The 22166-nt window shown below is 47.5% G+C and overlaps 1 long non-coding RNA gene across 1 annotated transcript; it reads left to right on the forward strand.

Annotated features, from left to right (window-relative positions):
* The first annotated feature begins 274 nt into the window (after positions 1-274).
* On the forward strand, positions 275-8769 carry LOC129012746 (uncharacterized). Its single transcript, XR_008493708.1, has 3 exons — positions 275-520; positions 7810-7861; positions 8027-8769. It is a non-coding gene; the product is annotated as an uncharacterized LOC129012746 (long non-coding RNA).
* Positions 8770-22166: the final 13397 nt, after the last annotated feature.

A 22166-nucleotide genomic window follows, 5' to 3' on the forward strand; every position in this document is an offset into this window, starting at 1 on the left:
TATCCCCTAATATCTATTGTTTTTCTTCCTCAGTATTAGAATCCTGAATTTTAACCGTGCATATGCCACTCAAAATAAAGACTGCATGTGCCTGCCTTCTCTGCATCTAAGTGTGACCAGTAGATATGCAGATAACCAAGATCTGACCAGTAGGATGTAAGTGAAAGTGTGTATACAACTTCTGGGATGCATTCTTAAAGCAGGAAGGGACATGCCTTTCTCCCCTGCTGCCTCCTTCTTGCTACCTGGAACATAAACATGTTGGCAGGTGCCCAAGCAGCCATCTTGGACCATAGGTGAAAGCAGCATTTTGGGGATGGTGGAAACTCAAGAAAGAGGCAGCCAGGTTTCTGGTAGTCATGGAGATGTCATACCAGCCTGAATTGCTTGTGTTTATTGCATGTGAGAAAGAGGAAGACTTTTACCTTATTTGCCTTATTATTACCTAAACATTTGCCTTACTTAAGCCATTGATATTTGAGGAAGTCTGTCCCTTGCAACTGAAACTAATCCTAACACAGTAAGTAATCTAAAATATTTTTTTCTCTCTAGAAGCTTTTAGGGGTTTCTCTTTATCCTAGGTTTTCTGAAGTCTTGATGATGTTTCTAGATGTGATTCTCATTTTATTCATTTTTCTGGGCACTTGGTAGGCCCTTTCCATCTATAGACTTATGCCCAGGAAATTCTTTTATATTATTTATTTGATAAGTTCCTCTGTTCTATCCCTGAATACCTATTAGTTTGTTATTGAATTGATCCTGTGTCTCATATCTTTCCACTGCTATTTCCATTGTTTCATCTCATTTTAATTTATGGAATATTTGATTTTAATTACTCGATGATTTTACTTTTCTATTTTAGCAGTCATATTTTTTACTTTTCAAGGACACTTTCTTTTTGTTGCCATTATTATTTAGTTTGTTCTTTTTTCTATCTTTTTTTTTTCCCCCTGAAACAGAGTCTTGCTCTGTCGTCCAGGGTGAAGTCCAGTGGTGCGATCTCGGCTCACTGCAACCTCTGCTTCTTAGGTTCAAGCGATTCTCCTGCCTCAGCCTCCCGAGTAGCTGGGATTACAGGCACACACCACCAAACCGGGCTAATTTTTGTATTTTTAGCACAGGTGGGGTTTCACTGTGTTGGCCAGGCTGGCCTCAAACTCCTGACCTCAGGTGATCCACCCACCTTGGCCTCCCATAGTGCTGGGATTACAGGTGTGAGCCACTATGCCTGGCCAGTCTGTTCCTTTTTCTTTTGTTTTTTGTTTTTTGTTTTTTTTGAGATGGAGTCTCCCTCCATTGCCCAGGCTGGAGTGCAGTGGCGTGACCTCTGCTCACTGCAACCTCACCTCTCCTGGGTTCAAGCGATTCTCCTACCTCAGCCTCCTGAGTAAATGGGATTACAGGCGAGCGCCACCATGCCCGGCTACTTTTTTTTGAATTTTTAGTAGAGACAGGGTTTCACCATGTTGGTCAGGCTGGTCTCGAACTCCTGACCTCATGATCCGCCCGCCTCAGCCTCCCAAAGTGCTGGGATTACAGGTGTGAGCCACCAGGCCTGGTCAGTCTGTTCCTTTTTCAAAGTATCTACTCATGTTGTATGAACCTAAGATGGCTTTGAATCTCCAATTTTAGTATATGTGCTGCCAAAGCAAGCATGACTTTGAATTTCTCTGAAGACATTAAGTATTTTAGAGTTCTCTTCTGTCTCCTGAATGAGTTCTGTTACCTCTAGGGTTGTTTCTGACCTTTGCTTTGTGCAGACTTTTCTCAAATGTATGCTGATGAGCTGTCAGTTCATATTTCAGAATGAGACAATAGATTGGGAGCTCTGTGTGAAAAGGGTGAGGCTTACTAGTAGGCAAATTCAGGATTTGGGGTAGGAAACAGGTCACGATGCTGGGAGACCCCAGAGGGCTTTTTGCAAAGGTCTTTTTTCTGGGACCATCCAATTTCTTTGGAGAAGAGTCTTCAAATGGTGTTCCTGTGTGGTAGATGCCGAGCTTCTGGGCATTCAGATGCAACAGGACCTTCATTTAATCCCTAACTCTCTGCCCAAGTCTTATCCTCACCTTCAGTCCTGTGACTATTGGTATATTAGTCCGTTTCTACACTGCCATAAAGATACTACCTGAGACTGGGTAATTTATGAAGAAAAGGGATTTAATTGACTCACAGTTCCTCATGGCTGGGGAGGCCTCGGGAAACTTACAGTCATGGAAGAAGGCAAAGGGGAAGGAAGGCACATCTTACATGGTGGCAGGAGAGAGAAAGTGAAGGGAGAACTGCCAAACACTTATCAAACAACCAGATCTCGTGAGAACTCCCTCACTGTCATGAGAACAGCATGGGGGAAACCACCCCTCTCATCCAATCACCTCCCACCAGGCCCCTCCTCCAACACACAGGGATTACACTTCGAGATGAGATTTGGGTGGGGACACAGAGCCAAACCATATCAGTCAGTTCTGCAAGACATACCGCCTTCCTCCTTAGCTACATCCACCTCCATAGTATGCTAGGTTACTCCTCCATCTCTTTTATGTCTTTTTTATTGGCTAACTGCTATAATTTGTTGAAATTTTTTATTTGCTGATATCTCTCCCTTCTAGCCTCTTCATTATTGTGGATTTGTACCTTTTTATTTTCTTTGCTGTCATTTTAGTGCAGTCTTGTTAAGGAGGGGAAATTTTAAAAACATATAAATATTGTCAGCCGGGCACAGTGACTCACACCTGTAATCCCAGCACTTTGGGAGGCCTAGGCGGGTGGATCACCTGAGATAAGGAGTTCGAGACCAGCCTGGCCAACATGGTGAAACCCTGTCTCTACTAAAAATATAAAAAATTAGCCAGGCATGGTGGTGGGCGCCTGTAATCCCAGCTACTCGGGAGGCTGAGGCAGGAGAATTGCTTGAACCTGGGAAGTAGAGATTGCAATGAGCTTAGATCACACCGTTGCACTCCAGCCTGGGCAACAAGAATGAAACTCCATCTCAAAAAATAATAATAATAAATACATAAATAAATATTGTCAGAACACCATTTTAAACTCAATTAGTAATTATATTCAAACGGCCTGAGACTATATTTTTGTCATCTTTAAAAACAACAGGCCAGACACAGCGGCTCACACCTGTAATCCCAGCACTTTGGGAGGCCACGGCAGGTGGATCACTTGAGCTCAGGGGTTCAAGACCAGCCTGGGCAACATGGTAAGACCCCATCTCTACAAAAAATACAAAAATTAGCCAGGCATGGTGACACCCACCTGTGGTCTCAGCTACTCAGGAGGCGGAGATGAGAGAATCACCTGAGCCTGGGAGGCAGAGTTTGCAGTGAACTGAGATCATGCCACTGCACTCTAGCCCGGGCAACAGTGCAAGACCCTGTCTCAAATAAAAATAACAATAAAAAAAAAAAAAAACAGCAAAAGATCATTGCATTATCAATGAAAACTTCTAGAACTCTTCCTATATGAATCCCTGTTAATCTCCGCATTCTGTTTAGATAATTCATATCTGAGTGCAAAGGGTGGCTCTTATTTTTATTTCATAATGTTAGATTTTTCTTGGTTCCAGTCTGGGAATCTGTTTGTCTTTGATTTACTTGTTTGTTTTTAATAACTCTCAGACGCATAGAACTGGATTAATCATAATCCTTGGCTCAACACACTCATAGCTGTCTTTTATATTTATTTATTCTTCATTTGTTTGTCCACTTTTTAATTTATTTAATTAATAGACTATTTTTTAGCAGTTTTAGGTTTACAGAAAAATTGAGTGAAAAGCACAGAGAGTTCCAATATACCCTTATTTCCCACTTCAATTTCCCTTATTATTAAAATCTTGAATTAGTAGGGGGCATTTGTTTCAACTGATGAGCCAATACTGATATACTACTATTAATTAAAGTCCATAGCTTACATTAGGGTTCATTCTTATACATTCTATGGGTTTTAACAAACATCCATTTTTTTTAAGTGACTGCTTTAATGTATTAGGCAAAATTTTACATAAAATCAGAAATCTATGATCTGTCCCTGCTCCGATTTGTAAAAAACGCAAGATTCATCAGAAGCCATGTGCAGTCAGACCCCAGCTAGCCAGCAGTGCAGATCTGGAGTCCAGCCTCAGGGCTGCACTACTTTCCATTCTCTGCATTGAACATTCATTCTGTCAGCATCCACTCCAGCTTCACTGCGTCAGCAGCAGACTTGCGGATCCCATCAGAGAGCTTCTCCACAGCCATCTGCATCCATTTATTTTTCATTTTATTTTATTTATTTATTTTTTGACACAAGGTCTCACTCTGTTGTCTTAGCTGGAGGGCAGTTCACTGTAGACTCAACCTCCCAGCCTCAAGTGATTCTCCCACCTCAGCCTCCCGAGCAGCTGAGACTACAGGCACATACCACCACACCCAGCTAATTTTTTATTTTTTATAAAGACAGGGTCTCACTATGTTGTCCAGGCTGGTCTCAAACTCTTGGCTTCAAGTGATCCTCCCACCTGGGCCTCCCAAAATGCTGGAATTACAGGCATAAACCACCACACCCAGCCCCATTTATTTTTAATAATATAATGAAGATCTGTGAACCTACCACCAAAATTGTATAGCATCAGTGACAAATTTAATCTACCAATATTCTTCTCCCCATCTCACCCCCAGGGAATCACTATCCTGAATTCATATTTCTTATTCTCTCCCCCTGATGGAGTTAGGGGTTTTGTTATTGCTGTTTTGCTACCGCAGACTGCTGTAAGGAATATCCTTATACATGACTCCTGGTGCTATACAAGAGTTTCTCTTGAGTATATCTAGAGTGGAGTTCCTGGGATATATAAAAATGTCCAGTGTTACAAAATAATAATAATAAATTGGTTTTCAAAGCAGTTGTACCAATTTATACTCCAACCAGCAATGTATAAGCAGTCCCATTGATCCACAGCCTCTTTAATTGTCAGACTTTTCAATTTTGGCCATTCAGATGCAGAATGGGATTTAGTTGTCTTGAATTTCATTTCCCTGATTACTAGTAAGGTGAGCATCTCTTCAGAAGTTTATTACTATACATATTCACATTTTCTCTTCTAAGAACTGTTTGGTCATGTTTCCCCCCCACCCCCGCCTTTTTATTTATTTATTTATTTATTTATTTATTTATTTAGACTGGGCTAGTTGTTCTTTCTTACTAATTTTACATAGTCTTTTTTTTTCTTTTCTTTTCTTTTTTTTTTTGTGAGACACGAGTCTCACTCTGTCGCCCAGGCTGGAGTGCAGTGGTGCCATCTTGGCTCACTGCAACCTCCACTTCCTGAGTTCAAGTGATTCTTCTGCCTCAGCCTCCCAAGTAGTTGGGACTACAGGCACATACCACCACGCCTGGCTAATTTTTTTTTTGTTTTTTTTTTTTGTATTTTTAGTAGAGACAGGGTTTCACCATGTTGGCCAGGATGGTCTTGATCTCTTGACCTCGTGATCCTCCCGCCTCAGCCTCCCAAAGTGGTGGGATTACAGGTGTGAGTCACCTCACCCGGCCAGTCTTTTTTTTTTTTTTTAAGGCTAGACATAATTTTACGTATTCTTGACACCTATCTGTTATTGGTTATATGCATTACAAATATCTTTGTAGTGTTTGTTTGTTTGTTTGTTTGTTTTAAGACAGGATCTGTCTCTGTCTCCCAGGCTGGAGTGCAGTAGCAATAACACAGCGCACTACAGCCTGGAACTCCCAAGCTAAAGAGATCCTCCCACGTCAATCTCCTGAGTAGCTGGGACTACAGGCACACACCACCACATCTGGCTACATTTTTTTTTTTTTTTTTTTGTAGAGACAGAGTCTCACTATGTTGTCCAGGCTGTTCTCAAACTCCTGGGCTCAAGCAGTCCTCCTGCCCCAGCCTCCTAAAATACTGGGATTACAGGTGTGAGCCACCTCACCCAGCCCTTTGGAGTATTTTTACTTTAAGATTCCTTTTCAGAAAAATAAGTTCTGGGTTTTAATGTAGTCAACTATATCAATCTTCTATGTATGTATATATATATATGTATGTGTGTATGTATTTTTAGAGACAAGGTCTTGCTCTGTCACCCAGGCTGGAGTGCAGTGGCACTATCGTAATTCACTGTTCACTGTAACCTTTGCCCCAGGCTTTCTATTCTCTGTCTCAGCCCCTTGTTTCTTTCCTAGCTTTTATTATAACTTCCAATTATTTTGTCTAGTTCTTGTTCTCTCTCCTGTCTCTCCTATCCCTTCCCATACAAATGCTTCATGAGGGCAAGGGCCATGCCTGCTTATTCTCAATAGTCTCCCCAGTGCCTGGCCACAGCAGATACTCAAAAAATATTTGTTGGATGAATGAATGAATTAGCAAATGAATGAATGAATGAACTGGATCTTAAAGGAGCTCGAGCTGCACTGCCCAATACAACAGCCACTAGCCACATGTGGCTATTTAAATTTAAATGAATTAAAAGTAAATAAATTAAAAATTCAGCCCTTCAGTTGCACTAGTCATATTTCAAGGACCCAACAGCTACATGTGGCTCATGGCTACCATATGGGTTAGTAGGGATATAGAACATATCCATCATTCAGGACATTCTACTGGACAGCACTGCTCTGCATGATCTTAAAGGCAGAGAAGGTGGACCGGGCATTAGGAGCAGGGGCACAGCATGTACCAAAACCTACAAATGGGAAAGCATAGTAATGGTGTGCCCTGGAATAAAGAAGGGGGGCACTTCGCCCCATCTCTACACAGCCCTGTTTCTTATTAGAAGCTTTGGCTTAAGGCAAGGAAGGATATCGGAGCAGGGAGAGTTCTGAGACGAGCTGGTTCCATCCATCCCCATCAGAAGCAGAGACTGTGACCCAGAGCGGGAAGGGATTTACTCAAGGTCATAGAGAAAGTCGCATAAATGGGGCCAGAACCTGACGCTCCTGATTCCTGGTGAATGCAGTCAGTTTCCCCCTACCAGGCTCATAAGCACCTCCTCCCTCCTTCCTGGGTCCCGTCCCCCGACAGCCAGGCCATCAAGTTCACAGAGCCCCCCAGGTACTTACACTGGCCGCTCTTATCTCTTATTTACTCACTAAAGTAACCCTCCCAGCATCTGACCCTTAGAATTTTAGACATCCCAAGGAGAATAGCTGCTTATAACCATTTGCTAATTACACGTATGGATGTCAATTAATTCATTTAGCTAATTAGCCACTCGATGAGCACCACGCACCAAAGAACTGTAAAAGACAGGCATATGGTGAGAGAGCGGGGTGGCTGGGTGCTCATGCAGCATGCAGGGATGGGGAGGGCAGGCAGTGGCTCCAGCTCCCCACCCCTAGATGAGTGGAGGGAGGCAGCTTAATGGCTGGGGGAACAGAGCTGCCACCGCCACTGCTGTTGCCGCTGCTGCTGCCATAAAGCATAATTACAGCTTCCTACTAATAGTGCTGGGAAAACACACACGCACACACACAATCATGTGCACAGACAAGCACACATATGAACGCGTGTGTCTATTTGCACATACCCACACTCAGATGCACGCAAACATAGATGCACATATCCATAGGTACAATGTACATGCACACACATGGACACACACAGGTAACGGACATGTGGGATCATGTGAGATCAATCCACAGAAGTGTTCTTAATCCAGTGCTATGCTTGGTGGAGGCTAGAAGAAGGGAATTCTCTTTTATTGCACCCAACTTTGTGCCAAGCACTGTGTTCAGCCCTTCCACATACAGTATTACTTAATCCTCACATAATCTCACAAATAATGAATTATCTTCACTCTACAGAAAGGAAACAGAGGCTCAGAGAAGCTAAGACATTTGCACAGGACCACAGCTGGTAAGTGGCAGAGGAAGGGCTGATTTCTTTGCCTCCATGACCACAGGCTGCAGGAGCAGGGGGAGGGAAAGGGGATTTTCATCTGCTTTGGAGAAAATAATCTTTTTGTGAGGGACCAACTGCTTCAGAAGTGAAAATGGGCCATTCACAGGCTTCGTTCCACAGGGCTGAGAAGAAAAATTGAATACTGATGAGAAAGAAGATGGATAGAAGACAGAGATATGCAACTGGGACTCTAACACAAATGCCATTCTCCCTGGGAAGGGACTAGCCCAGTCAGCAGCCACCTCACTCCATGAGTTGGTTCTGAGGCCCCCTCTGTGTCAGGCAGCTCGGGACACAAGGTGAATTAGATCCAACCTCACAGCCATGTGAGGCAGAAGAGTGACAGAGGCTCTGTCACCAGAAGAGCGACACAGGCTCTGTCACCAGAAGAGCAAGCATTTGAATGGGCTGTCAGATGGAAAGCCCTAGCTCCTTCTGTTCTAGGTTCCCTCCCTCTGCTGCAGTTGGGAGAGGCTGGGCTGGGAAGCCCACATGAGCCGTTGCAGCTCCCTGCAAGGGACTCTCACCTCCTCTCTCAGGCCTCCTCTCCCTGGGATCCTGGCCTGGCCCTTCACACCTTTCTCCAACTCCATCATGACTGCAGGCTTTGGCCTTCTCTCAGGAAAAGAATGAATTTTTCTCCACAAAATTCTACAATCTCTTCCAGTCTCTCCTTTTAGCTACTCTCATATCCATTCACCAAAGTGATAACAGAAGACCACAAGTCAGATGACTCACATATTCACCTATTCAATAAACACTCCAGAGCATTCCTCTGGCCTAGGACTGATGGGTCTCATACACAATCTTCTAAGGAAAAAATAAAACAAACAAACAAAAAAAAACAGAAAAACCTGCCAGACACAATGGCTCCCGCCTGTAATCTCAGCACTTTGGGAGGCCAAAGTGGGAGGATCATTTGAGCTCAGGAGTCCAAGACCAGCCTGGGCAACATGGAGAAACCCTATCTTTACAAAAAATACAAAAATTAGGCAGGTGTGGTGGCAGGCACCTCTAGTCCCAGCTACTCAGGAGGCTGAGATAGGAGAATTGCTTGAGTCCAGGAGGTTGAGGCTATAGTGAGTTGTGATCGCACCACCTCACTCCAGCCTGGGCAACAGAATGAGATCCTGTCTCAACAGAAAAGAAAAGCCCTGTAGTTCAAGTCTTAGCTCACATCAACATGGCTGGGGGAGGTAGCTCACACCTGTAATCCCAGCACTTTGGGAGGCTAAGGCAGGCAGATCGCTTGAGCCTGGGAGTTCAAGACCAGCCTGAGCAACATAGTGAGACCCCCATCTCTACAAAAAATAATAATAATAATAATACAAAAATTAGCCAGGTATGGTGGCACACACTTGTAGCCCTAGCTACTTAGGAGAGGTTAAGGTTGAAGTGAGCTATGATCGTGCCACTATACTCCAGCCTGGGCAACAGAATAAGACTCCGTCTCTCTCTCCTTCTCTTTCTCTCTGTCTCTCTCTCTATCTGTTTCTCTCTCTCTCTGTGACAGGGCCTGGCTCTGTCACCCAGGCTAGAGTGCAGTGGCACCATCTCAGCTCACTGCAAACTCTGCCTCCCAGGCTCAGGTGATTCTCCCACCTCAGCCTCCTGAGTAGCTGAGACTACAGACATGCGCCACCACACCCAGCTAACTTTTGTATTTTTTATAGAGTTTTAAAGTTCTAAGTTTCACCGTGTTGCCCAGGTTGGTCTCAAACTCCTGACCTCAAGTGATCCGCCCACCTCAGCCTCTCAAAGTGCTGGGATTACAGGTGTGCGAGCCCATCTCTCTTTTTTTTCCCCCTTCTGAGATGGAGTTTCACTCTTGTTGCCCAGGCTGGAGTGCAATGGTGCCATCTTGGCTGACTGCAACCTCTGTCACCCGGGTTCAAGCAGTTCTCCTGCCTCAGCCTCCCGAGTAGCTGGGATTACAGGCGTGCGCCACCACGCCCAGCTAATTTTTTTGTATTTTTAGTAGAAACAGCGTTTCACCATTTTGGCCAGGCTGGTCTTGAACTCCTGACTTCAGGTGATCCGCCCGCCTTGGCCTCCCAAAGTGCTGGGATTACAGGCGTGAGCCACCGCGCCCGGCCAATCCCATCTCTTAAAAAACAAAAACAAAGAAACATGGCATCCAGTACTACCAGTTAAAAATCTTTCTGTTGTAAGTGACAGAAAATCCAACACAAGCAAGCCTCAACAAAAAGGAAATTCACTGGCCCACATAACTGAGAAGCCCAGGGGTGTTGTGCTGCTTCAGGCATGGCTGATTCAGGGGCTCCAGCAGTCACCAAGCCGTCTTTCTCCACCCCTTCTCTTACTGGCCCCTGTGTGTTGGCTTCACTCTAAGGATCTACATAATGATGACAGGGCAGCAGCGGCTCCAGCTTCACATCACCTCAGTCAAGTACACCTGGAAAGAGGGGCGTTTCTTTTTTTTTTTTTTTTTTTTTTTTTGGCTCCAGCTTCACATCACCTCAGTCAAGTCCACCTGGAAAGAGGGGCTTTTCTTTTTTTTTTCTTTTGAGACGGGGTCTTGCTCTATCGCCCAGGCTGGAGTGCAGTGGCATGATCTCAGCTCACTGCAACCTCCGCCTCCCGGATTCAAGCGATTCTCCTGCCCCAGGCTCCCGAATAGCTGGGATTACAGGCGCCAGCCACCGCGCCCGGCTAATTTTTGTATTTTTAGTAGAGACGGGATTTCCTCATATTGGCCAGGCTGGTCTCAAACTCCTGACCTCGTGATCCACCCGCCTCAGCCTTGCATTGTACTGGGATTACAGATGTGAGCCACGGAGCCCGGCCTGGGGCTTTTCCAAGATCTCCTATGGTAGCACTGGGACTCACTCTGATTGGATGGACTCAGGTCACATGCCTACCTCTGAGCCAATCACTACAGGCAGCTGAATGGTATGTTCAGATTGACTGGATCCAGGGGTGGAGTCCCACCCAAACCACTTGGACCGGGAATGGGGAGGGGCGACCCCCAAATGTCAGAAGGAGAAGGACTGGATAAGGACCAGGAGGCAAACTACCAATAACCACTACGGTGTCTAAGGTTTCTTTTTTTTCTTGTTTTGTTTTGTTTTTGAGACAGAGTCTCGCTGTCTTGCCAGGCTGGAGCGTAGTGGGGCGATCTCAGCTCACTGCAACCTCCGTCTCTTGGGTTCAAGTGATTCCCAAGCCTCAGCCTCTCGAGTAGCTGGAACTACAGGCCCCCGCCACCATGCCCGGCTAATTTTTGTATTTTTAGTAGAGACAGGCTTTCGCCATGTTGGCAGGCTGGTCTTGAACTCCTGACTTCAAGTAATCTGCTCGCCTCGGCCTCCCAAAGTGCTGGGATTACTGTGAGCCACCGTGAGCAGCCAAGTGTTCTAAGTTTTAAAGGCAAGCAGGGTAGGGATTATCGACCCCATTTTGCAGCTAAGGCTGAGAAAGGCGATATGCCTAATAAAAATTATAGAGGAAGGAATTGAGTCAGGGTTTGAGCCAATTTGACTTAACTTCCACCTTGAGCCCTTCCCCGCAGGAGGCATGCAGCAGTAGTCACCAGGCATCCAATCTTGGACACACCACCTTCGTCAGGCTTTGCTTTCTGCAGCCAAGGATATGGGCCTACAGACTGCGTGAGAAAGTCCTCCAAGGCTGGGCACTCGGATATGAGCCATCTTGCTGTACAAAGCATCAGGACCCCAGCTTGTCCTCACTCCAGGACAAGCTGAAAGCCTGCAACTCAAATCTCCCCGGGGACTTTCTCTCTGCCCCAGGTATGCTGCAGGGCAGGCCAGAAGGGTCCAGAATCAGCTCTCAGCAATGACCAGTGGCAGTTGGAGGATACATACCCCAGCTTCTTTGCCTCTTGAGTAGGATTACAAGGTGGGGTCTGTTTTACCCAGAGCCCCAACGTGGTAACGAACCTGATCACACACCCTTCATTACTGTCTTCCCTTCATCTCATTTGCCGCTCTCTCTCCCAAACAAGCTTTCATTCTAATCCTTGTAGTTGGATCTGTGTATGGGAAAACACAACTTAAGGCACCCCCCATTCTTCTACAAAATGAGGGTAGGGGAAGCCTGAAGGGATTCATCTAGATAGCTGATTTTCAAGTATGTTTCTAGTAGAACCCTTTTTTCAAATGCCTTTCTTCCCTGTCTCTTTTGTTTTTACCCCTCCCCACTCCTGCACTCCAGGACTCTTCCCTTCCTCTCCTTTGCTCCCATTAAGTCCCAAATGTCCCAGATCGCCTGTTGAGTCTTGTGAATTCACAGTCCCTGACATGTTCTAAGTCAAAGGCATTTTCTTCTCTGCCAGGTTGTCTACTGAGGGGAAGCAGAAGCTTTGGGTCCTGTGGGTGGTGATGGAGGAGGCCATGGAGTATGAGTTGCCATTTGCTCTCTCTGCATGCATCTAAGAAATCAAACACATCCTACACCTCAGAAGCTAGTTTCCTGTTGAAAACCCTCACTGTGTCTACATATTTTCTCTGATAATGTAACTTTGGCCTAATTATGCTGCAGGAATTCTCCACCTTCTCTCACCCTAGGAAACTTTACAGAACCCTCTTACATGAACCCAACATTGGAGAGGACCGTGCCAAAGGGGTCCAGGCTGATTGAGTACTGGGTTTCTCCCCCAGCTTCATGGGGGATATGGGAACTCTATCTTTCTATCCCTTTCATCTGCTTCCTGACCCTCTCCCCCTCAAGGGTCATCTTCCTCTAGGGTATTTGGAAATAGGGGTGCTATTGTTTGAATGTTTGTCCTCTCCCAAAATTCATATGTTAAAACATAATCCTTAATATTGTGTGATAACATTAAGAGGTGGAGCATTTAGGAGGTGATTAGATCATGAGGGTTCTACCCTCATAAATGGGATTAGTGCCCTTATAAAAGAGGCCCCAGACAGTTAGCTTGCCCCTTCAACCAAGTAAGGATATAGCAGGAAGGCACTGTCTTTAAAGCAGAGAGCTGGGCCACGCACAGTGGCTTATGCCTGTAATCCCAGCACTTTGGGAGTCCGAGGCAGGCGGATCACGAAGTCAGCAGATCAAGACCATCCTGGCCAACATGGTGAAACCCCGTCTCTACTAAAAATACAAAAATTAGCTGGGCATGGTGGCGTGCGCCTGTCATCCCAGCTATTTGGGAGGCTGAGGCAGGAGACTCACTTGAACCCGGGAGGCAGAGGTTGCAGTGAGCCGAGATCACACCACTGCACTCCAGCCTGGCAACAGAGCAAGACTTCATCTCAAAAAAAAAAAAAAAAAAAAAAATGCAGAGAGCCTTCACCAGATGCCAAATCAGCTGGTCCCTTGATCTTGGACTTCCCAGCCTCCAGAACTTTGAGCAATAAATTTCTATTGTTTGTATATTACCCTACTCTAAGGTTATTTTGTTATAGCAGCCTGAACTAAGGGAGTATGCAGTTATCACATGCTATGCAACAAATAAATATCAAATTTTAGTGATATAACACAACTGTTTATTATGCTTACAAATTTTGTGGGTCAGAACTTCAGGAAGCTGGGCAGTTCTCATTTGGGGCCTCTCACGTGGCTGCAGGCAGATGTCAGCCAGGTCTGCAGTTATCTAAAGGCTTGACCAGACCCAAAGATGCACTTCTAAAGTGACCCATTCACATGGCTGGCAGGCAGGTGCCAGCTGCTGACCAAGGGCCTCAACTCCTCTCCCTGTGGGCTTCTCCACAGGGTCGCTTGAGTGTTCTCACAGCATGGCAGCTGGTTTCCCCCAGAGCAAGAGAGCCAAGGATCCAAAGAAGAAGCCACAATGCCTTTTATGACCCAGTCTTGGGAGTCACATCTTCACTTTCATCTTATGCTATTGGTCCCACAAGGCCAGCCCTGATTCAGTGTTGGACAGAACTACACAAGGATGTGTGGGTCACTGGGGCCATCCTGGAGGCTGGCTACCACAGGAAGTGTAATTTGAGTCCTCAGGATTGCTGTGCGTAGTCATGTATTCTGAGAATTCAGGGCAGTAGAAGCACACGAGTCCACAGCAGGAAATGTCTCCAAAGCCCTTGTCAGATGTCACTGTCAGGAACATTAATCAGCTATCCCCTCACAGTGTCCCTCTCTCAGGCCATGTTCCTCTCACAAGCTCATAGGACTCTCCTAACCCATCCCTCCCCACCCATGTTGTCCATAGGGAAGCCCCATCACCTACCTGCTGCCCATGGGCCTCTGGAGCCCTGGGAAGGTTGCAGGGAAGAATCGGCTGTATTACTAATCAGGCTAGGTTGGTCAATGGGGAACCTTCTACCTATCCCCAGCTATTGGCACAGACTGCAGGACAACAGTCCTCTGACCCCAACAACAGTCAAAAAAGGACAGAATCTGCCCCCCAGAGGCTGCCTGCACTTCACCTGAAGGCCTCTAAGTCAAAGAGAGAGACTCCAAGTAAGAACTGCCCAGTTAGCAGTTCCAAATAATCTGTGAGCACAATGCTTGATTGTTTTGTGCCACTAAGTTTTGGGCTGACTTGATACAAAGCACAAAATAAGCAGATACCCATTCTCTCCAAATACACTGCATTTTGTTTTGTTTGTTTTTGTGGGGTTTTTTGGTTTGTTTTTTGTTTTGGTTTGGTTTGGTTTGGTTTGGTTTTTTTGAAGCAAGGTCTCACTCTCACCCAGGCTGGAGTGCAGTGGTACAATCTCGGCTCACTGCAGCCTTGACCTCCCAGGCTCCAGTGATCCTCCCACCTCGGTAGCTGGGATTACAGGTGCACGCCACCATGCTCGGCTAATTTTTGTGTTTTTTGTAGAGACAGGGTTTCATCATGTTGCCTGGCTGGTCTCAAACTCCTGACCTCCAGTGATTTGCCCGCCTCAGCCTCCCAAAGTGCTGGGTTTGCAGTCGTAGTCACCGCGCCTGGCCCCAAATACACCACATTTTAAAGCAGTGATTCTACCCCAGGCTCACCTGCCTCCCTATGGTTTTATCAATGAAATGTGGAATAAACAAGAGGAGTGGAGAGAGAGGCCGAGAATGTTCATTCCAACATACCTTCAACTATGGGCCGAGAAGGGGAAACAGTGGCAGGAGGAGACACCTCTGCAACACACACCTACATACCTATGCCTTTTTTCTTTCTACCCGCTGCCCAGCTGGGTACAGCTCCCCAATTCCTGCTGCTTTTTTATTTTGAGACAGTCTCGCTCTGTTGCCAGGCTGGAGTGCAGTGGTGTGATCTCGGCTCATTGCAATCTCCGCCTCCCAGGTTCAAGCAATTCTCCTGCCTCAGCCTCCCAAGTAGCTGGGACTACAGGCACGAGCCACCATGCCCAGCTAATTTTTGTATTTTTAGTAGAGACGAGGTTTCACCATGTTGGCCAGGATGGTCTCGATCTCCTGACCTCATGATCTGCCCACCTTGGCCTCCCAAAGGGCTGGGATTACAGGCGTGAGCCACCGCACTCGGCCTTCCTGCTGCTTCTTTATGCAGTTTAGATCTTTCTCCTTCCTCCCCACCACCCAAGAAATCAAGCCAGGAACCTCAAGAAACAGCCTTTTTGTCCAGCCTCCACTTTTGGCAACACCAAGAACCAGCAGAAGCTGGGACATTACAGCTTGTTCCTGAGCTTATCTTGAATGAAAATGGCAGGCTACGACCTATGCAACCAGTCTCATGTGGGTAGGGTGGAAGTGGGTAAATTGCAGGTGGAGGGAAAATCTCCTATTTCTTGAGTTTGACCACACCTGGAAGGAAAAGCATCAACTATTTTTAACGAAACAGGGAGATTTCTTGCGAGGTTACTGAGATAGCCCACAGAACAGCAGGGATCTTGGCATGAATCTGGATGGTAGTTCTGAGAACCCTTGGAACTGGGACATTAACAAAACTTTCAACAATGGTTATGGCTAGGGAATGGGATCATAGAGGACTTATGCTTCCTTCATAGTGTCTGGAGTTCTTCCTCAATAATTATGTATAATCAACAAGGATGACATTTCCATTTAGAAACAGAAAAGGGGAGGCTGGGTGTGGTGGCTCACGTCTGTAATCCCAGCACTTTGGGATTACAGCGAGGGTGGATCACTTGAGGTCAGGAGTTTGAGACCAGCCTGGCCAACAAGGTGAAACCCCATCTCTACCAAAAATACAAAAATTAGCCAGGCATGGTGGTACGCACCTGTAGGCCCAGCTACTCAGGAGGATGAGGCATAAGAATCGCTTGAACCTGGAAGGCAGAGGTTGCAGTGATCTGAGATCACGCCACTGCGCTCCAGCCTGGGCGACAGAGCCAGACTCTGCACTCCCCAACAACAACAACAACAACAAAAATAGAGAAAGAAAAAAGAGGTGTAGGCCAGGCGTGGTGGCTCACCCCTGTAATCCCAGCACTTTGGGAGACCAAGGCGGGTAGATCATTTGAGATCTGGAGTTCAAGACCAGCCTGGCCGACATGGTGAAACCTTGTCTCTACTAAAAATACCAAAAAAAAAAAAAGGCCAGGCGCGGTGGCTCATGCCTGTAATCCCAGCACTTTGGGAGGCCGAGGCGGGCGGATCACCTGAGGTCAGGAGTTCAAGACCAGCCTCAACATGGAGAAACCCCGTCTCCACTAAATATACAAAATTAGCCAGGCGTGGTGGTGCATGCCTGTAATCCCAGCTACTCGGGAGGCTGAGGCAGGAGAATTGCTTGAACCTGGGAGGCGGAGGTTGCGGTGAGCCGAGATCGCACCATTGCACTCCAGCCTGGGCAACAAGAGCGAAACTCTGTCTCAAAAAAAAAAAAAAAAAAAAAAAAAGTGCCAGGTGTGGTGGCTCACACCTGTAATCCCAGCACTTAGGGAGGCCAAGGCAGGTGGATCACCTGAGGTCAGGAGTTCAAGACCAGCCTGACCAACATGGTGAAACCCTGTCTCAACTAAAAAATTAGCTGAGTGTAGCATTGGGTGTCTGTAATCCCAGCTACTTGGGAGGCTGAGGCAGGAGAATCATTTGAACCTGGGAGGCAGAAGTTGCAGTGAGCCGAGATCGTGACTTTGCACCCCAGCCTAGGCGACAGAGTGAGACTCTGTCTCAAAAAAAAAAAAAAAAAAAATTAGCCAGGTGGTAGTGGTGTGTACCTGTAATCCCAGCTACTTGAGAGGCTGAGGCAGGAGAATCGCTTGAGTCTGGGAGGCAGAGGTTACGGTGAGCCAAGATCACACCACTGTACTCCAGACTGGGCAACAGAATAAGACCCTGTCTCAAAAAAAAAGAAAAAAGAATTCTAAGAGGTCTGAAGCAAGGGGGCATGCCTGGAGCCCCAAGACCTCTGCCCTCCCTCAGCACCCCCACCCAGGACACCTCTACTACATGATTTCTCAAAATCATCCAGCCCAGACTTACTATCAGACACTATGGAGTCTAGACCTGTAGAGGGTGCACCTCAGGGCCCACCAGCGCCCCCATGAAGAGAGACCTGGCCCCCACTGCTGGTCTGCCTGCTGACAAATGATGTTGACTGTCCCCCGCCCCCAGCTGTGACTCCCAGGCCCATCTATCAGCCACCCAGCCAGCGCGATTGGAGTTTAATTATGTCATGACAGGAGTGATTACAATTGTTAATTACCTTCCAGCCATCAGCAGTTTCTGCGGGTCCTCTGCCATGTGACAGCTGCCACGGCCACCTTGTGCCTGCACATACTACTCCTGGCCTCATCAACCACCCAGCCGTGCTGCCAAATGCCCTGGGACACAGCAATGGGCATTTCTGTGGGCATCTCCCCAAGACCCTGGCACTCTGAAGGCCTGAGTGTTCTCCCCCTGGTTTAATGTATAGAACCCATGCCATCAGGGTCCTGAAGGGAAACACCAACCACATCACTTTCTGCTCACGGTCAGTGGCTCCCCACTGCCACAGCATAGGCTAGATGTGGTGGTGCACACCTGTGGTCCCAGCTACTCAGGAGACTGAGGTGGGAGAATTCTGAACTTCAAGACTATACCGCACTATGATTGTGCCTATGAATAGCCACTGCATTCTAGCCTGGGCAATGTAGTGAGACCCCATCTCTCAAAAATGAAATAATGTTCCATGAGGAGCATCCACAGAGGAAGGTCCCTACCTTCCTCCAGTCTTGTCTCCATCACTCCACTCCACACACCCCACAATAGAACTGCCTGCGTCGCCAGCCGTGCCTCAAGTGTTCCCAGCTCCGTTCCTTGGCCTGTGTCATTCCTCCACCTGGAAAGCCCTTCACCCCAGCTCCATGCTTTCAACTTCTACCTGTTCTTCCAGGCCTGCATCAGAACGCTGCGGAATATGGCCCAGACCCTCGCTCCCACCCCCGACTGACTTTGGCCCCCTTGGGTCTCCTGTGGCACTTCCTCTGACCCTCCTTTCTCGCACACCAACCCTGTCCTGTCTCCCCTATGGCAGTGAGCTCCTGGGCTGGGGCTTCAGAAGGAAAAGAAAGAGGGTCACCAGCTGGCCTCAGTGGCTCATGCCTGTAATCCCAGCGCTTTGGGAGGCCGAAGCGGCCGGATCATGAGGTCAGGAGTTCGAGACCAGCCTGGCCAATATGGTGAAACCACGTCTCTACTAAAAATACAAAAATTAGCTGGGCATGGTGGCAGGCACCTGTAGTCCCAGCTGCTCGGGAGGCTGAGGCAGGAAAATCGCTTGAACCCGGAGGCAGAGGTTGCAGTGAGCCGAGATCACACCACTGCACTCTAGTCTGGGCGACAGAGTGAGACTCCGTCTCAAAATAAAGAAAGAAAGAAAGAAAAGAAAGAGGGGCACTGAGAGACAAAACGCGTTCAGGTGGCTCTGCCAGCCTACCCCATGCCTTCTCCAGACCTGGTTCCCCTGGATCTGGGAGGCTTTTGTCTCCTTTAAACATTGTTTGTTTGTTTGTTTTTCTTTCTTTCTTTCTCCCTCTTTCTTTCTCTCTCTCTCTCTTTCTTTCTCTCTTTCTTTCACAGAGTCTCACTCTGTCACCGAGGCTGGAGTGCAGTGGCGCAATCTTGGCTCACTGCAATCTCCGCCTCGCAGGTTCAATTGATTATCCTGCCTCAGACTCCTGAGTAGCTGGGACTACAGGCATGTGCCACCACGGCCGGCAATTTTTTTTTTTTTTTTTTTTAGACAGAGTTTCTCTCATCACCCAGGCTGGAGTCCAGTGGTGTGATCTCAGCTCACTGCACCCTCCGCCTCCTGGGTTCAAGCGATTCTCCTGCCTCAGCCTCCCAAAGTAGCTGGGACTACAGGTGCCTGCCACCACGCTCAGCTAATTTTTTGTATTTTTAGTAGAGATGAGGTTTTGCCATGTTGACCAGGCTGGTCTCGAACTCCTGACCTCAGGTGATCCACCGGCCTCGGCCTCCCAAAGTGTTGGGATTACAGGTGTGAGCCACCGTGCCCGGCTTTCTTTCTTTCTATTTTTATTTCCCCCCAAGACGGAGTCTTGCTCTGTCACCCAGGCTGGAGTGCAGTGGCGCGATCTCGGCTCATTGCAACCTCTGCCTCCCGGATTCAAGCAATTCTCCTGCCTCAGCTTCCTAAGTAGCCGGGACTACAGGCGTGTGCCACCATGGCTGGCAATTTTTTTTTTTTGGACGGAGTTTCTCTCTTGTCACCCAGACTGGAGTGCAGTGGCGTGATCTCAGCTCACTGCACCCTCCGCCTCCCGGGTTCAAGCCGTTCTCCTGCCTCAGCCTCCCAAAGTAGCTGGGACTACAGGTGCCTGCCACCACGCTCAGCTAATTTTTTTGTATTTTTAGTAGAGATGAGGTTTCACCATGTTGACCAGGCTGGTCTCGAACTCCTGGCCTCAGGTGATCCACCCGCCTCAGCCTCCCAAAGTGCTGGAATTACAGGCATGAGCCACCGTGCCCAGCTTTCTTTCTTTTTTTTTTCCCCCCCAAGAAAAAAGTCTTGCTCTGTCACCCAGGCTGGAGTGCAGTGGCGTGATCTTGGCTCACTGCAACCTCCACCTCCCGGGTTCAAGCAATTCTCCTGCCTCACCCTCCCAAGTAGCTGGGATTACAGGCACCCGCCACCATGCTCGGCTAATTTTTGTATTCTTAGTAGAGACGGGGATTTCACCACGTTGGCCAGGCTGGTCTCGAACTCTTCACCTCGTAATCCGCCCACCTCAGCCTCCCAAAGTGCTGGAATTACAGGTGTGAGCCACCGCGCCCAGCTTGGCTTTCTTTTTTTTTTTTTTTTTCAGATGGAGTTTTGCTTGTAGCCAGGCTGGAGTGCAGTGGCGCAATCTCGGCTCACTGCAACCTCTGCCTCCTGGGTTTGAGCGATTCTCCTGTCTCAGCCTCCCAAGTAGCTGGGACTACAGGCGTGCACTACCACGCCCAGCTAATTTTTGTATTTTTAGTAGAGACGGGGTTTTGCCATGTTAGCCAGAATGTTCTCGGTCTCTTGACCTCGTGATCCACCCACCTCGGCCTCCCAAAGTGCTGGGATTACAGGTGTGAGCCACCACGCCCGGCCTCTTTTTTTTTTTTAAACAGAGTCTAGCTCTGTCACCCAGGCTGGAGTGCAGTGGTGTGATCTCGGCTCACTGCAACCTTCGTCTCCCTGGTTCAAGTGATTCTCCTGCCTCGATAGGGTTTTGTCATGTTGGTCAGACTGGCCTCAAACTCCTGGCCTCAAGTGATCAGCCCACCTCGGCCTCCCAAAGTGCTGGGATTACAGGCATGAGCCACAGCACCTAATCTTTCTTTCTTTTTTTCTTTCTTTCTTCCTTTCTTCCTTCCTCCCTTCTCCCTTCCTTCTCCCTCCCTCCTTCCTTCCTTCCTTTTGTTACAGGAAAGGAGCTCCCATCCAGACCCCAATAGAGGGTTCTTGGATCTCGCGCAAGAAATTATTCGGGGCAAGTCCTCAGTGCAAAGTGAAAGCAAATTTATTAAGAAAGCAAAGGAATAAAAGAATGGCAGCCAGGTGCAGTGGCTCATGCCTGTAATGCCAGCACTTTGGGAGACCGAGGCTGGCAGATCACCTGAGGTTGAGAGTTCAAGACCAGCCTGACCAACAGGGAGAAACCCTGTCTCTACTAAAAATACAAAATTAGCCATGTGTGGTGGCGCATGCCTGTAATCCCAGCTACTTGGGAAGCTGAAGCAGGAGAAATTGCTTGAACCCAGTAGGCCGAGGTTGTGGTGAGCCAAGATCACGCTATTGCACTCCAGCCTGGGCAACAAGAGTGAAATTCTGTCTCAAAAAAAAAAAAAAAAGACTACTCCATAGACAGAGCAGCCCAGAGGGCTGCTAGTTGCCCATTTTTATGGTTATTTCTTGATGATATGCTAAAAAGGGGTGGATTATTCATGTCTCCCCTTTTTAGACCATATATGGTAACTTCCTGACATTGCCATTGCATTTACAAACTGTCATGGCGCTGGTGGGAATGTAGCAGTGAAGATGACCAGAGGTCAGTCTCGTGGCCATTTTGGTTTTGGTGAGTTTTGGCTGGCTCCTTTACCGCAACCTGTTTTATCAGCAAGGTCTTTATGACCTGTATTTTGTGCTGACCTCCTGTTTCATCCTGTCACTTACAACGCCTTAACCGTCTGGGAATGCAGCCCAGTAGGTTTCAGCCTCATTTTACCCAGCTCCTGTTTAAGACAGAGTTGCTCTGGTTCACACGCCTCTGACACTTTCTTCCTTCCTTCCTTTCTTTTCTTTCCTTTTCTTTCTTAGACAAGGTTTTGCTCTCATGCAGGCTGGAGTGCAATGGCACAATCATAGCTCCCTGCGGCCTGGAATTCCTGGGCTCAAGCAAGCCTCAGTCACCCGTAGTCGCTGGGACTAGAGAGGTGAGCCACCATGCCTGGCCAGTTAAGCTGGTTTCTGTTAAATGTGTAACAAAATGGAGGAAATTTTGTTCTCCCAAACATGTCTAGTTTGGAAGAAACAACGTATGTATCTGGAAGAAATACTTTGAAAAGCCATTTGGAGTGTGGTGGGGATGTGGGGGAACAAGTTCCAAGGTCTTGTCCACATTCCACAAAGTGGGGAGGCTGCCTTCTGAGAGGCAGACGGGAGCACCGTGCTGCTTCTAACAATAGTCTGGAGTAGGGACTCCTGAAAACCAACCATCTCAGTTTCAGCCACACCCCTGCCACTTACTGACTGTGCTTGGAGACTGGGCTGGTTATTTCTGGTGTTGGTTTCCTCATCTGTAAAGTGGGGATGATGATAATTGTACCCACCTCACGGGGCTGTGGTAAGGATTCACTGGAGTTAATATAGGGGAAGTACTTAGTGCCTGTTAACTAGCAA

The sequence above is a fragment of the Pongo pygmaeus genome, chromosome 1, assembly GCF_028885625.2.
Source record: "Pongo pygmaeus isolate AG05252 chromosome 1, NHGRI_mPonPyg2-v2.0_pri, whole genome shotgun sequence".
Classification (NCBI taxonomy): Eukaryota; Metazoa; Chordata; class Mammalia; order Primates; family Hominidae; genus Pongo; species Pongo pygmaeus.